Consider the following 15,388-nt stretch of genomic DNA (forward strand, 5'->3'; position numbering starts at 1 on the left):
TCGTCATATAACATACAAGCAAAAATGTGATGGTGTATTAGATTAAAAATGTAATATGTAGGTCTATTTTAGTATTTTGGTTATTGTTAATAAATAGTGTACTAATATAAATCATCAAAAAGCACAAGAGAAAGAAGTAACAAGACGCACATTGTGAGTCTGCATATCTCACTGAGCAAGCAGCGTACAGTTTACTTATATGCAGTGCATATTTGAGAGTGAGAAAATTTTCAGTTTTGTCCACAAACAGGAAATCGGTGCACGAGCAAACAGATTGGCTCGCTTGTATTACATGAATGCGCTCTTGACTTGTAATACTGCACTCATGACATTTTTCAGTGAAAAAACGCTCAGGTGAACAGTTTGCGCGGCTCCGCATTTGAGTTAAGTTGAATATGAAACGGTTTGAAAAGATTTTGTCTGAAACAAGAACGTCTGTACAAACATCTTAATGATCGGTCCATGCATGATCATAGGGAGAACCAGATAACCTATAATTCCTGGTTAGAAATTGCAACAGCAGTGGGAAAGGAGGAAAGTTTTTGTAAAAGTTTAGAAAAACCTGAGAGATAAGTTTGTTAAAACAAAAAAAAGAGGCCCCAAAAACATCTTCAGTGATATTAATGATATGACCTAGTTCCGGAAACTTTTTTCTCTTTTTATTTGTCTGATTTTACTGTGTTTCTTTTGACTGCCCTCCGTCTTAAAGTATCTCAATGGTGAACGCATCAAGTATGAAAGCCTTGTCCATTTCGTGAGGTAAGCGATGTGGTGCCAAGCGAAAGTGTAAATCAGCATTAAGATGTTTTTTTTCTGTAGCTCAATAGTCCATCTAACCTGTCTTTAGTAGTTCAATTTTTATACATTTATTTAACCACTATTTTTGTGATTTTAGCATTTTCTCTTTGTGTATGCATGCTTTTGATAATCTGATATAGGTCTTAAATATAATACTTAATGGTCAATGGTCTTAAAAAGGTCTTAAAGTCTTAAATTTTACATTATATCTGCAGAAACCCTGTAATATCTTGAAGTTTGATTACAGGCCAGTGATTTAGTGCTCATTTTTACTACTCGCATACAGTTTATGTGAATTAAGGTCATGCAACACCAGATCACTTCTGTCACTGAAATGTAAGAACTATCCATTAGTCAATACAACCGAAATTCTACATGTTGAGCAGAAGTTTTTGTCTTTTTATTTATTTATTCAAAGGCATTTCACTAGTTGTTTAAATACTCCAACTAAGGCATTGACCTAGCTCAAGCTAAGCCCTGTCTGTAAAACCATGCCTTGGTGTAAGAGTGAAGCTTTGCTTCTCTGCCACTGTTTGCAGATCTCAGTGCATTCTCTTTACATAAACTAATCTAAAATAAATTCAGATTTGCACTGTTGTGCTACTGATAAACATTTTAAATCTGCTTTGGTCGTTATGAAATGCTTTTTAAGGGCAAATTGACATGCAATCTGACATTCATTGATGTACATGCCTATTATTGGCAAAATACATTGATTTGCAGAGTCCCCCACATGTCAAATAGGAATGCATGTTCCCAGAATCCCCACAAATCATAAAGAAGCGTAATGTGTATTATGCAGATAATATGCATCTGAGGTCCCTGTAAGTGACATTCATCCGTTTTTTTTCTAAGTCCCTATAAACGATTATCAAATCACTACTTCATAAATTCAGCTATTTGAAGTCATGTATAGGCTAAACAAGCTTAAATTAATCTTCCTGATTTCTTTCACACCTCTGAAACCTTTAGAAAGGGTGGTCCCCACAGGTGATGACTGTAAAGTTGGTCCTCATAAAGCATATAAACCTGTGTGTCTGTCTCTTTTATTCATTTGTGGATCTGTATTACAGGTCTGGGGTCTGCCCTGAATACCACAGTTGGCTGTGTGATTTTGTATGTGACGCCTGAGTAATCATTGGAAGATATTGTTTGGAATTAGGCTGTCACACAGAGGCGTTGTTGATGGGTAGATGTGTGAAACAGGGAAAAATGATTGCTCAGCCAACGGAGCACTATAGTGCAAAGGTGCGTATATTCATAGTGCAAAATTGTCCAATCTAAAAATACCAAAAATAAAGTAGAGAAAATATTTATATAAAATAAAGCAGCAGGGGGCCTCAGCGAGCTTTGTGGGGGGTCGCGTCATATTTAAAAAAAAAAAATTTAGCAGTGAACAATTAGAAGAACGGTCAAGTTGCCTTAGTTCATTTTATCCTCTAGCTTAGTGGTCCTCAGCCACCAGTCCGTGGATAATTTAGTACCAGTACCAGTGATTAATAATCATTAATTATTTCAATTTTATTTATTATTTATTATAAAGTCTTTTATTTTGAAAAATGACCGTGTTCTCTCGCTTGCGTCTGTAGGGGCGTAGTGGACATTTTAAAAGTGGGGGACAGCTGTAAAGGGGGGGGGGGCAGCTGTATAAAATCCAAAGGTTTACATTCTTAATCACCTGTTTCTAAATGGTCTGTCTCTAAAAGTGAGGGGGACGTATCCCTTCTGTTTGATACGCCCCTGCGCTTTAGTCACTTGAGCACTGCGAGTCACGTGGCAAGAATTGGCCTATCAGCTTCAGCTTGTATGGAATATTCAAATTTCGGTAAGACTAATTTTCTTGGACAAACACAGAACACAACCAACACTGCAGTGTTTTATATTTTTTCCCATAAATAAAACTTTTATCAGAGCGACAGCAATGTTTTGTCAGTTTGTCATCCTCTGAGAAAACATCTGATGGTTGCATAGCAACCTACAAAACACCCACTGCCCTAGCTGACCAAAATTTGACAAATTTGTAATCCGTCCTCCACAAAAAAGACAGTCTCACTGATTCGCCTCGCAGCAATCCTCACACTAATTGATAAAGTATAACAAATACCATGCAAGTAGTAAATGTAATAGTCTTTGTATGTAATAGTATTTTTGTTATTGATTTTCAAATAGGGCCAATTGAAAGGCCAAAGGCTTATGTTTTTCAGTTACAAATGGCCTACTGATGTTTTGCTTTTATATTTATACGTTAGGCTATTATTCCCAAACCCATCTCAGGGAAACAGGCTATTACTTGTGCATAAACATATTTAGATTTAGTAATAACCATACCGTTTGTTTGTAAGCAGTAACTTTTGTCATCATTACTGCAAACCTATATGAGCGATCTTATCATTAAATGTGGAGGGGGTCCTTGCAATATTTTCAGGGGAAAAGGGGGTCTCAGGCAAAAAAAAAATAAAAGGTTGGAAACCACTGGCCTAAGCCCTGTGAAATGCAAGTTTAAGGCAAGTATGGACATAAACATTTAAAACATAAATCGTTCAGGTAAGCATCTCACCTTTTTTACACATTTGTATTACTAGACACTTTAAACAAATAATTAATTTGCATTCTTCACCAAAACTCATTTTTCCATTTTCCCCAGTCTTTTCAACCCCTCACATAAAACAAATAGGATCTCCGGTTGGCCGACACTTCTGCACATGCGCAGTGCACTCTTGTGCATAAAATGACCTCAATAGACTTTTTGGCCCCTTTGGCCTTCAGTAGTCATCATGGCGCAGCCTGGAAGATCCGCAAGACGACACAAACACAACTGGACAACAGGTAAGGAATATGCTTGATCTAAGTGTTATGCATGCTTTGTAATAATGGAGATATAGCAGGATTAGTAACTTGAAATAACTCCAGTGTGCACCCTGTGATTGGCTGACTTAACTGTATGCATGTCGTGTTTGTGCGATATGAAATCGTTATGAGCAGTTCTGCCGCAGGCCAGTGACAATCTTCTTTGTCACATTTCCTCCCACCTCTCCTGGATTGTTAACATCTGTCAATCGTGACCGGTAATCTGAGGTGACGTGATGCTATCCAGCCTTAAAGCGAATGTGGAACTTGAAGGGCTGTAGTGACAAGTACCATCTGGTCACCCACGTAATTCTGATCCTTCATAGTGTTGATCCAGGTTGGTGCCCTGTGATCCATTTACAGGATAAATTCTCTACCCATCAGGTAGTAGTGAAGCCTTTCTAGTGCTCACTTGATAGCCAACCCTTTTCGATGGTGAAATATCGTGTTTCTCATGGCAAAAGCTTCCGATTCAGATATAGAATGGGGTGTTCCTGTCCTCTATCCTCCTGCAACAATACTGCTCCAATCCCTCTAGCTGAAGCATCCACCTGCACAAGGTATATCCTGGTGAAGTCTGAGCTTCGCAAATTGGGAAAGGTGCACATTAGTTCCTTTAAGTGTAAAAGCTTTTTAACAATACTCTGTCCAAGGCACTAGATTTCTCACTGCCTTAGCAGTTAGATTTGTCAAAGGTACAGCTTTTTCAGAGAGAATAAAACTGCGATACCATCCATACATTACGAGAAAAGATTGTACCTCCTCCTTGGTACATCTTCTCCAGTGGCACCTGACGATAGCCTCTACAGAGGTCCAAGGTGGTTACATACTTAACCCGCCTTATCCTCTCGACCAACTCATCAATGCGTGGCATCGGGTTGGCGTTGAATTTGTACACTGCATTCAGCTTCCTAAAGTCCAAGCATAACCTCAATGTACCAACCTTCTAGGGCACAAGGACTATTGGGCTACTCCAGGCACTAGTTGATGCTTCAATCACGCCCATGTCCAACATCACCTCAATCTCCTTTGTCAATGGTGTTACCAGCCTCTTAGGCACAAGATATGGTCTGACGAATTGGTGTTGGGTCAGTCAAATTTTGTGCTCTACAATGTTTGTCCTCAGGTTGTTCCCTTAGCAACTCAGGGTACCTGTTTTACACCATTTCATCTCTGTACCTGTACAGCTGTTTGTTTTCCTTCAAGATGATCCAGGTTCATTGACTGGGAATGTTCCACAGTCTCAACATCAACTTTGTCTTCATCCTTCTCTTCTGGTGTTTCCACCCTGTGTCTCCAACAGAACCTTCTTCAATTTAGGTTACCGTTCCTGCCATTCTTTCAAGAGGTTGACATGGTATGTTTGACTTCCCTTTGTCGGAGTGACATACCTTATGGGTAACAAGACCCTTCTTGATGATCTCAAATAGACCCTGCCAATTTGCAAAGAGCTTGTTGTAAAATGTTAATTGTAACACCTTCTGTCCTGGTTGATGTTCTCTGCACTGGGACCACTGGTCCTACCACAGCTTTTGGTTCTTCTGGGCATTCTCCAGATTCTCTGAGCCTGTTCATGATACTTGTCAAGGAGGTCTTTCATCTGTAAGACAAACCTTACGATATTAGTCTCTTCCGCTGCAGTGCTTGGTGCTTTACAACTCCTTTTCACTAGGTCCAGGGGACCTTGCACCTGCCATCCCTAGTGAACTTCAAATGGTGGGAAGCCTGTTGATGCTTGTGGCACCTCTCTGTATGCCATTTTTCCCAATCCTTGCTGTTTTCACTCACGAACTTCAACATACTTTTGGAGGTTTGATTTAATCTTTCCACCAATCCATCAGTCTGTGTATGGTAAGGTCTTGTGCAGATTGAACAGATACCCAGCTGCTGGTGTAGTAAAGGCATCAATCCAGATGTGAATTTGGTCCCCTGATCAGTGATGATCTCCTCTTCAAATCTAACTCTAGAAAACAGTTAAAGCAATGCAGTGATTTCTTTAACAGTTGTGGTGCTGTGTAGAAGGAAGGCTTTAGGGTAGCGTGTTGCATAGTTGCAGATGACTAGGATTTATTTGTTGCCTGTGCTGCTTTGCTCCAGCAGCCCAACAATGTCTATTGCAATTTGCTTGAATTGAGTAGCGATGACAGGTAATGGTTAAAATGGAGCTCATGATGACCTGTGAACAGAACTGGTTTTCTGCAAAACCGCATATGCGGAGCATATGTGTCAATTTGCTTATTCCCTTCACACACTTTGGCAAACAAAGGTTGCAGTGTTTCATCTTCAGCCTGTAATTGTGCTAAATTTTCATTAATGTCCCATTTAGTTACCATCAACCCCTCAGTTGACACTTACAATGGCTGAACCTAATTGTTTCTCTAGGCAGCCCTGTCATCTTGACTTTCTAGGTTTACTACCTCACCTTGGATCAGACTATCATCCATGGTAGGTAAGGGTTCTAAACCCACTCTGGATTGTGTGTTAGCACAGGACATGACATAACAGCATTCATATTGGTACATTCAACAGTATGGTTTGACAGTTCCTTCAACACGGGTAGGTCCCATCCCAAAACCATACCCACAGGTAATGCATCCACCATCCCCACTGACATCAAGTATGGTTGATAATTGATCACAAGTCACCTCAGTGGTAGGATAGTATTTTTTGGTGTAGCCCGTGCATGCATCTGACCTCCTCTATGCATTTATGTACTGCGTTGCCGGTCTTGCTGTGTTCAGTCTGTCAGTTGGCTCATGCTCTCTCTCACCCAGGTCCGCACCTCATGCGGAAGCACTCGTAGTAGTTGCTCCAGTACGATAGCCTCTCCTGTCTGCACTTTAGTGCACTACTCTGGTCATACCCAGTGTTTGTAGAGCCCCTTGAGTCATTTGTATGTCTCTGTCTGTGTCTCTCCAGCAGGTATTTGCATCTGCCGGAATCTTTTTCGGTAGGTTTCTGGTAAGAAGTTGAACTTCGCCATCAGCGCATCTCGAAGATTTTCATCGACTTCCGCCTAATCTTTGTCCATCGCGAGGTACTCCTCCAGCACTATTCCAGTGAGAAGGGGGACCAGTCGACACTCCCATTTCTCCTCCAGCAGAACCCTAAGTCTTTGCCAGATGCTCAAAGTGACGTATGTAGCTCTCCACGTCCCCTCTTTCTTCAAATGCTGGCATCCGTGACTGGTCGCGTTGGTGGTAGGTCTGCCACCCTCAATGTCGACAGTGTCTGGTTTTGCGTGGCTGACACTCCCTAAATTGGTGAAGCTGCATGTGTGGGTAGATTGAGGCATAGGCTTTGGCTTGGTGAAGTGTCTGGTGTAGCTGAACGTTACAGTGATCCTCGCAACCCCAGCAGCTCATAGATGAGGCCTTCCTCCCTTTTCGACTGAGCTGTCAGAAAAGTCCAATGCCAACACATCGCTCTCCATACCCTACGATGCAGGTTTGACTCGAGGGGATCTAGTTTCCTCTGCACTGGCTGACTCCTCTTCATCCATAGTGTCCCATTCCATCTCCTCCCGCACAGGTTTTTGTGACCGCAAACACATCTGTTTTCCGTAAGTCACCTTTCTACAAAAGGCCATCCCACTTCTGACACCACTTATAACACTTAGGCGTTGTTAATGGGTAGAAGTATAAAATAAAAATTAAGGCTGCCAGCAGCAACGAAAGGGACCTAACAACCAGGCTCACCGCCGCCTGGTGGCCTTACAATGACAATAATAATTTACACAGATATATAAATATATATCCTTCTGCCAGCAGGTGGCACTATGACTGTGACTCAATGTTGGCGTGTAGATTTTTCAGAAGATTAATCTTATCGCGCGTGAACTTTTAGGCAGGTCAGACATTGTGTGGCTGAGTTATAAGCCAAAATTCCCTCTGTTAGCAGGTGGCGCTATGACTGACTCTATTGGCATGTAGATTTCTTCAGGAGAGGAATTTTATCAACCATGTGAAGTTTCAGGCAGATCATACATTGTGTAGGTGAGTTATAAGTGCTCCACGTTTCATGGCAAATCACTGAGGTTTGTCATGCCGCCACGGACATGCCCTAAGGCAAAAATTTAAGATGTTCACAATACATCATCGCTAGAGCTTTCAGATAACGCCACCCAAATTTTGTGTTTATAGCATATGTAGGGTCCAGCCAGTTGGTCCAATGACGGTATCCAATGGTGGATGAAGGTTCACTGCATGTTCGGTCTTTCCAGTGCACAATGTTGATTTATATTAAACTTAACTCATATCTGACTCCAATTTTAGTATGAGGGGGTTTAGAATATTAATATATTTATCCTCGTTTTATCTGACTCCAATTATAAAACATTGATAAGATTATTTTGTTTCCTTTCACATTATTTTAGATTATGATTGAATATTCTTTTGATTTGTTATTATACCTTATTCTCATTTACTCAGATTCCGATAGCATCTCGAGTCTTGCACCGGCCGGGTATACAATCTCTTAATACAAGCTTGTCAGTCTTGGTCATTAAACAGAGGCGATTAACCACTCTCCTAAAAAGGCAGAACCCTACTTACTCAATTTAGGAGATTTTTATGTGGTCCCCATGGATCTGTTATCTACTTAATCAAGACAAAGTATTTTAATAATAATCGCGCAGGATTATACTATTGTAGATGAAGGCCTAAATATCCACATTAAAAGTAGTTTCAACAATATTTTGTTGTTCTAAATAGTTGGCCTTTTACAGTCCAAGTATACATGAATAAATGCCAATTTGTTAGTCGGATCTCTACCAACATTGTATAGCGTACCACGCTGCTCCGTCTAACATGTTTTAGTCCGTTACTAACCTGTACAGTGGCTTGTAGTGCTATGGACAACAACATTTATCAGTGATAATAACACGAGGTTTGAATAATTCAAAACATAATTTATTAGTCAGGTAAATGTATTATGCCAAATTCAATCAGTCAATTCATAAACGATCAATACAAAACATCAAATTATCAAAGATAAATCCAAGATTAAAAGATGCATTCCTGACTTTTACATAACGTGTAAATTTTACATAACTGGGAGCCTGAAAGTTTTTCTCAACCCTTACCTTAAATAATCCAAGAATTCCTTCAAGGAAGGGGGTGTGAATGTATAACAAAAGGAAAAAGTCACACCCTTCACAGTGGTTCAAAAGATGCCTGAAGTTATATATTTATTGTGTTGATTATGTCTGTTTCTGAGAGAATGAGACCATTGTACCAATCGCACTGAGACATTTCAAATGATATCAAACATGATAGTTAAAGTCAGTTTGGTTAATCTAGAACGTTCAAACATTGAAATGACCATATGCGTGAGTTGGGGGGATGAAGCTGAGTTTCAGCATACTCAGATGCAAATGCAGCAGGAACTGGTTTTTCCCGCATACCCCCCTGGTGGGTTGTGGAGTCCATTGGCCCTGTTTTCAGCTCATGTTTTGAATTGTCAAAGACATCAAAAATATTGGTAATATTTCAATTCTTACACATAAAATTTCTGGGAAAAGTTGGTTATACTGTAAAATGTAATTTCCTTTTGCCAGCAGGTGGCACTATAACTAACTGGATATTGGCAAGTAAACGTGTTCAGGTCAGGGCTTTGATCAAATGTGAATTGAGGGAAATCAGACAATGGCATGCCTGAGTTTTAACAACTTCCTGTTTCGTGGCGAATTGTCAAAGTTGGAGAGGCCGCCATGGACACACCTTTTAACAAAATCTCTAGATCTTAGCAATTTAACAAAGTCTTTAATTGACAAAACCCAAGTTTGGCATTGATTGGCTAAAATCCCTAGGAGGAGTTTGTTAAAATAAAATGCCTGGAAATGGCGAAAAAAAAAATGGCACTTTTTCAGCACAAGTTCAAAATATCGGACTTTCTGTTGGGTTTGAAAATATGCTTCAAAAAACTTTTTTTTGTAGGTTTTGGCATGTTTGATGTGTGCATAAATCGTAGCTTGGGGGCCAGTCTGTCAAATGTGCATAGGTGGTGCTGTCGAGTCATTTTGCCAAACTCGCTTCATAAACGCATAACAAACGTAAACTTTAGCCATTTCTGGTCATGTGCAAAGTTTTGTAAGTTTTTGGCCATGTCTAGACACAAAATCGTGAATCATTCTGGAGAAAAAGAGTAAATTGACTAATTCCCTTAGGGCCTATGTACTATTTAGACGCCCCAGCCGTTGTAGCACCATGGTGCAAAAGTGCGTTTATTTACAGTGTTAAATCCCAAAATCCCAAAAATATAGACTCTCTCTCTCTCTCTCTCTCTCTCTCTCTCTCTCTCCCTCTCTCTCTCTCTCTCTCTCTCTCTCTCTCTATATATATATATATATATATATATATATATATATATATATATATATATTTGTGCATCGAATAAAAAAAATAAGGACAATTAGGTTACAAAATGCATATATACAAAATATTCACTATTCAGACTTAATACCTCAACTAACCTTTACGCCACTACTCACACTTCAAACTCCCACACTGAACGGATCACTAGTCACTATTTATAGTAAGTGACTCCGCCCACTATGGCTTAAATCGTGGCGAAGGTAAGCATAGACAAACATTTAAAAAATAAGTCGATCAGGTTAGAAATCTCACTTTTCACCCCTCACATACAACAAATAGGATCTCCTGCTGGCCGACCCTTCTGCACATGTGCAGTGCACGTTTGTACATAAAATGACCACAATAGGCAATTTGGCCTCTGCGGCCTTCAACACAAACACAACTGGACAACAGGTAAGAAATATGCTTGAAGGAAGTGTTATGCATGCTTTGTAATGGATATATAGCAGGATTACTAACTTGAAATAATAATTATGAGCTCCGGTAGCAGCGCGACTCCAGTGTTCACCCTGTGATTGGCTGACGTTACTGTATGCCTGTTAGGTTTGTGCAAAATGAAGTTATGAACTTTATTTCGAAATGCATCTGCAAATGCAAATGATCTTGATGTAGTAACCAGCAGTATGGATGCCATCTTTCCTAGCACACTAAATTCTGTGGCACCCATCAAATTAAAAAAGGCTAGAGCGAATAAAACTACACCAAGGTATAATAGTCATACTCGCGCTTTCAAAACAGCAGCCCGTGTCCGTTAAGATCTCATTACTCAGGGCTTCTAAACTCTAGAATAACCTTCCTGTTAATGTCTGAGGCTCAGACACACTCAATTTAAAACTGAAGTAAAGACCTATCTGTTTTTATAAAGCATACACTTAGTGCATCACTTTGCGGTATGATACAGGAATGTGCTCCACACAGGTTTCTGCATCTCATTTATATACACTATGAACTGCAGCTACGCTAATTATTCTCTTTATTCTCTATTTCCACCTGGGTATACTCATCCCCAGGCCCTTAGACTATGCACCGCCACTGATTCAATCCAACACCAGCGAAGAGATGATCCTAAGGTTTCCATAATCCTGGACCAGGCCGTATACTGAGCACCTGCTGTGGTGTTCTTGGAGGAGTGGAGAGCATGTGACTGATTCCTATGAGACTCCAGGGACAGATAAGTCTTGGCTGACATCCAGCATTCTCCAGCCTTCGACGCCTAGACAGCAGGTTTGCACAAGATGTTTGGCCAGAGGAGAAATGGTTGTGCCCAACTGAGCCTGGCTTCTCTCAAGGTTTTTAAAAATGTTTGGACTCTCAGTAGTGATTATAAAAGGTGCTTTCACACTAGTACTTTTGGTCCGCATCCGGGTTCGCTTGATGTCACTGTATGGTACGTTTAGCTAGTGTGAACTTATCTTCTGAACTCTGGTGCGCACCCGTGAACCGTACCAGAGTCTACCTGAAGGAGGTGGTCTGGGGTACGGTCCAGGCAAATGAACCAAGTGTGAAAGCACCCTAAATCACAGTAAACTGATCTGACACTTTCAATTTACTTAAATCTTCTATGTGAATCTGCTTTGATGCAATCTATATTGTAAAAGTGCTATACAAAAATAGGTCAATTGAAATGAGCACACACACACACACACACTTACAAATTGTATAATTTTTTTAGCCACTCCGGTTAAAACACTCTGTATGACTCAGTTAATGCTATGTGACAGTAGTATTGTTGTTTTGAGATGGTAAGCAGAGCAGAGTGAGTGCTGAAAAACCACAAACTCTTCAGTAAACTTTCTCTTGAGTTTCTGACTCCGGCTCTTGTTCATCTGGCAGACTGGTGTCTTTGGGTTAAACTGGTGGTTTTCCTACACGTGGAGAACCGTTTTTACCCCTCTGCCAGATGGAACGCGAAGTTGCAATCATTGCTGATTCTGTCATTCGTCATGCCCAGGGGTGTCGCTAGACCCAATTTACTGGGGCACGAGCAGCAGTAAAAATCGCCAGTGCCCCAGTAAATGCTTTGAGATGATTTACTTTATGCAAGTGTATTATTCAACAGTGGTAATCCCAGAATAAAGACGTTATTCTTTATCTGCAACCAAACCAACGCTGATGAAAGCAATGTTTAATTAAAAAGCAAACTGACGCATCTCTGTATGTGCGCAAAAAACCATAGCCGTACTCCTCACACACCCCTCCTGCTAGACCCTGATGCGCTGTTCTTCTCCTGTTGTGAATCCCAGCTGTGAACATGCACGACGAAAAAAAGCACTTACTGCATTTGCGTTGTGATACCAACGCAACAGCCTGTTTTATGCAGAGGTGACGGCACACAGTGAGTATTTCAAATCGACATAGCTAAAATAGCTAAAAGCTAACAATGTATGCACTCACTGCTTTTTCCATTGATTTGTTTTAAGGGACTCTCTATCCTGAGCGCTAGCAAGAGCATCGAAACTGTCGTCCTCCACACGGGGGCAAAAGACACCGGGCTGTGGCAGGCGGAGATCCTGAAAAGAGATACCAAGAGCCTGATTGAGACTGTTCGATGCACCTCAACCGACACGCAGATCAGTGTTTGTGGACCGCTTCCTACTTGCTGCCGAAGAAATGAAAGGTTCAGTAGACTTTTTGCTCTGAATAAATGGCTAATAACATGATTTAAAGAACAGAAGCTTTTCTAGAGACTGTGTCTGTTCCTCGTATTATTAGATCAAGAAGTAAATTCACTATGTGCTCTGGAAAAAAATCTATTAAGAATCAAATCAGAAAAAACGTTTTTAAAGCTTGATCTCCTAAACATCAGGCCACTCGCACCTAAAGCTCTTTTGTAAATAAAATAAGAACCCAATAACCTTAATGCACTCTGTCCCACTAAAACCTGGCTTTAACAGAATGACTATATTAGTTTAAATGAAGCTACTCCTCCAGGATTCTTATATGTGCCTCAGGTTTCTCAGACTGGTCGTGGTGGAGTTTCATCAATCTTTAGTGATACTCAATGTTAATCAGAGAAACAGATTTACGTTTAACTCTACCACTGTAACGCTCTCACGGACTTGTTTAACAGTTTTATATAGTGTATAAACAGTTGAAGTCAGAATTATTAGCCCCCCTGAATTATTAGCCCCCATTTATTTTTTTCCCCAATTTCTGTTTAACGGAGAGAAGATTTTTCAACACATCTCTAATCATAATAGATAACTCGTCTCTAATAACTGATTTAATTTGTCTTTGCCTTGATGACAGTTAATAATAATTTACTAGATATTTTTCAAGACACTTCTATGCAGCTTAAAATGACATTTAAAGGCTTCACTAGGGTAATTAGGCAGGTGAGGGTTATTTCAAGTTCTTGTATAACAATTTGTTCTGTAGATTATCGAGAAAAAAATTCAGCTTAAAGGGGCTAATAATTTTTACCTTAATGTTTTTTTAAAATTAAAAACTGCTTTTATTCTAGCCAAATTAAAACAAATAAGACTTTCCCCAGAAGAAAAAATATTATCAGACATGCTGTGAACATTTCCTTGCTCTGCCAAACATCATTTGCAAATATTTAAAAAAGAAATAAAAGGGGGTCTTAATAATTTATGCCCATACATTTATTTTGTAACAGGTCTAGTTTTCCCAGTAAGAGCAGTTCATGGCATATGTGAATCCCGCCATCGTGCTTAAGTCCGTGTCAAATCAATGGGTCTGAGATCGCCAGAATGAGCTGGTCTTTTCTCGATTAAGCAGATCGATTGTAGTGAAATAAAACAATCAAAGGAAGCAGGCTATATCACAGTGGATTATGGTTGTGTAATGGCCCTATATACGGCTAAATGAAGACAGAATGATCGGTTGGGCAGCATGTCATTTCTTTCATCAAATGTGCAATTCATGTTTAATTGAAAGTGAAAGCATGCTGAAATATTACCACGTGCTGTTTATCTGTTGACTGAAAATAATTGCTCAATTACCATCTGATAATGTTTGTATTTTAGTCATATATTTTGTATTAGGCCAATTGTTTTGTTCATTTGTTTTGTTCATTTCGACTGCGGCCCCGGTGTTGTGACGAGAAATGCACCCCTGCACGGACCCCCTTTCTTTAGCATTCTTAGTCTACATTTAAAAAAAAAAAAAAACTCAGACCATAATTGATTAAAACATAGGCTAATATGATTATTATGATGACTGATCAAGCAAGAACAAGAAGTGAAAAGCATTTTAAATCTAGGTTTACAAGAAAATGAAAAATAAAAATGTAGACAGTATTATAGACTGATGTAATGAGCCGTTTTCTAAAATTAGGCATTTTGGTGGGTTAAACAAACCAAAAACATAAAATTGTTGTAGTTTTCAACTAAACCATTCACTTGACTTAATCAGTATTGTGTTTAAATTAAATCATTTTTAAATTGTCAAAGAAAAGTTATGCTGAATAACTAAATGGATAACTTTTTTTGGTGGGGCTAGAGAAAATTTTGTCAGAGCAAGCAAAAATCTGAACCACTGGCCCGATTGGGCCAGTAGTAAATATTCCTAGCGTTGAACCCTGATGTACACAGTTCATTATCAAAGGTAAATGCTGTGAGAGCTCTGCTCTCAGGCCCTAACGGCACAGACCAAAATTCATTTGCAACATCTTTTTTTAACATTTTTACTCCGGGGCTGCTCCTGTAGCATCTCGTGCATTTAAGAGATATCTTCTCTGTAATTGTTTGTTTAATGCCTTATAATGTGTTTCTAACCTCCACCCTCCATCTGGTTTTGTAAACCGCTTGTGTAGGGGAATATTTTTGTGCATTAACAACTTCTATTATACCTTTTTGCTGTAATTCCTCTATTGAAATAATATTTCTGACAGAACTCTTTTATTAATAGGGTATTGTCTCTGCTGTGCTGGATTACCACCTTTGATTTCACACTGCCATTTATCTGTTTATTTTCAATCATTTTTACTTCTAGCAGCATTCATTTGATATTTTGCTCATATCTTAGTGACTTTAATAGGCTCTGCTCTACTGGTTTCAGTCTCTTTATTTCCTGCTCAAAGCTTACTCGTTTTAACCAGTCTATTTCTCAGCTTTACAATATTGTGCCTTGTGCCTGCATATTTTGTTGTGATTAAGTTATTAGAATCTTGATTAAATTTACAAATTATTAAATCATAAACTGTATGTCTTTCCACATTACCTCTGAAGCCTTTAACATCAAACGCAGTTTCTGCTGATTTACCACCGTAACATCTGCTCCTGTGTCAATGTCAAACATTATTCCTTCATAATATATGCAGGGCTTGAAATTAACCTTTTTGCTTGGTTATGTGGTTTACTTTAAAAATTTAGGCGCATCAGCCAAAATTTAGTTGCTCTTATAAG

At 39.4% G+C, this 15,388-nt stretch overlaps 1 long non-coding RNA gene across 4 annotated transcripts in view; it reads left to right on the plus strand.

Annotated features, from left to right (window-relative positions):
• Positions 1–14,270, plus strand: part of LOC137488714 (uncharacterized) — a 32,733-nt gene extending 18,463 nt beyond the window's left edge. For 2 of the 4 annotated variants that reach the window (XR_015519223.1, XR_015519225.1), the window contains 3 exons: positions 11,030–11,308; positions 12,263–12,354; positions 12,440–14,270. This is a non-coding gene — a long non-coding RNA (uncharacterized LOC137488714). Of the gene's footprint in view, positions 1–11,029; positions 11,973–12,031; positions 12,355–12,439 lie in introns of all 4 variants that reach the window. The other 2 variants (XR_015519222.1, XR_015519226.1) reach the window with 2 other exon arrangements.
• Positions 14,271–15,388: the final 1,118 nt, after the last annotated feature.

This window comes from Danio rerio, chromosome 20, assembly GCF_052040795.2.
Source record: "Danio rerio strain M-AB ecotype USA chromosome 20, GRCz13ab, whole genome shotgun sequence".
NCBI classification, from domain to species: Eukaryota; Metazoa; Chordata; class Actinopteri; order Cypriniformes; family Danionidae; genus Danio; species Danio rerio.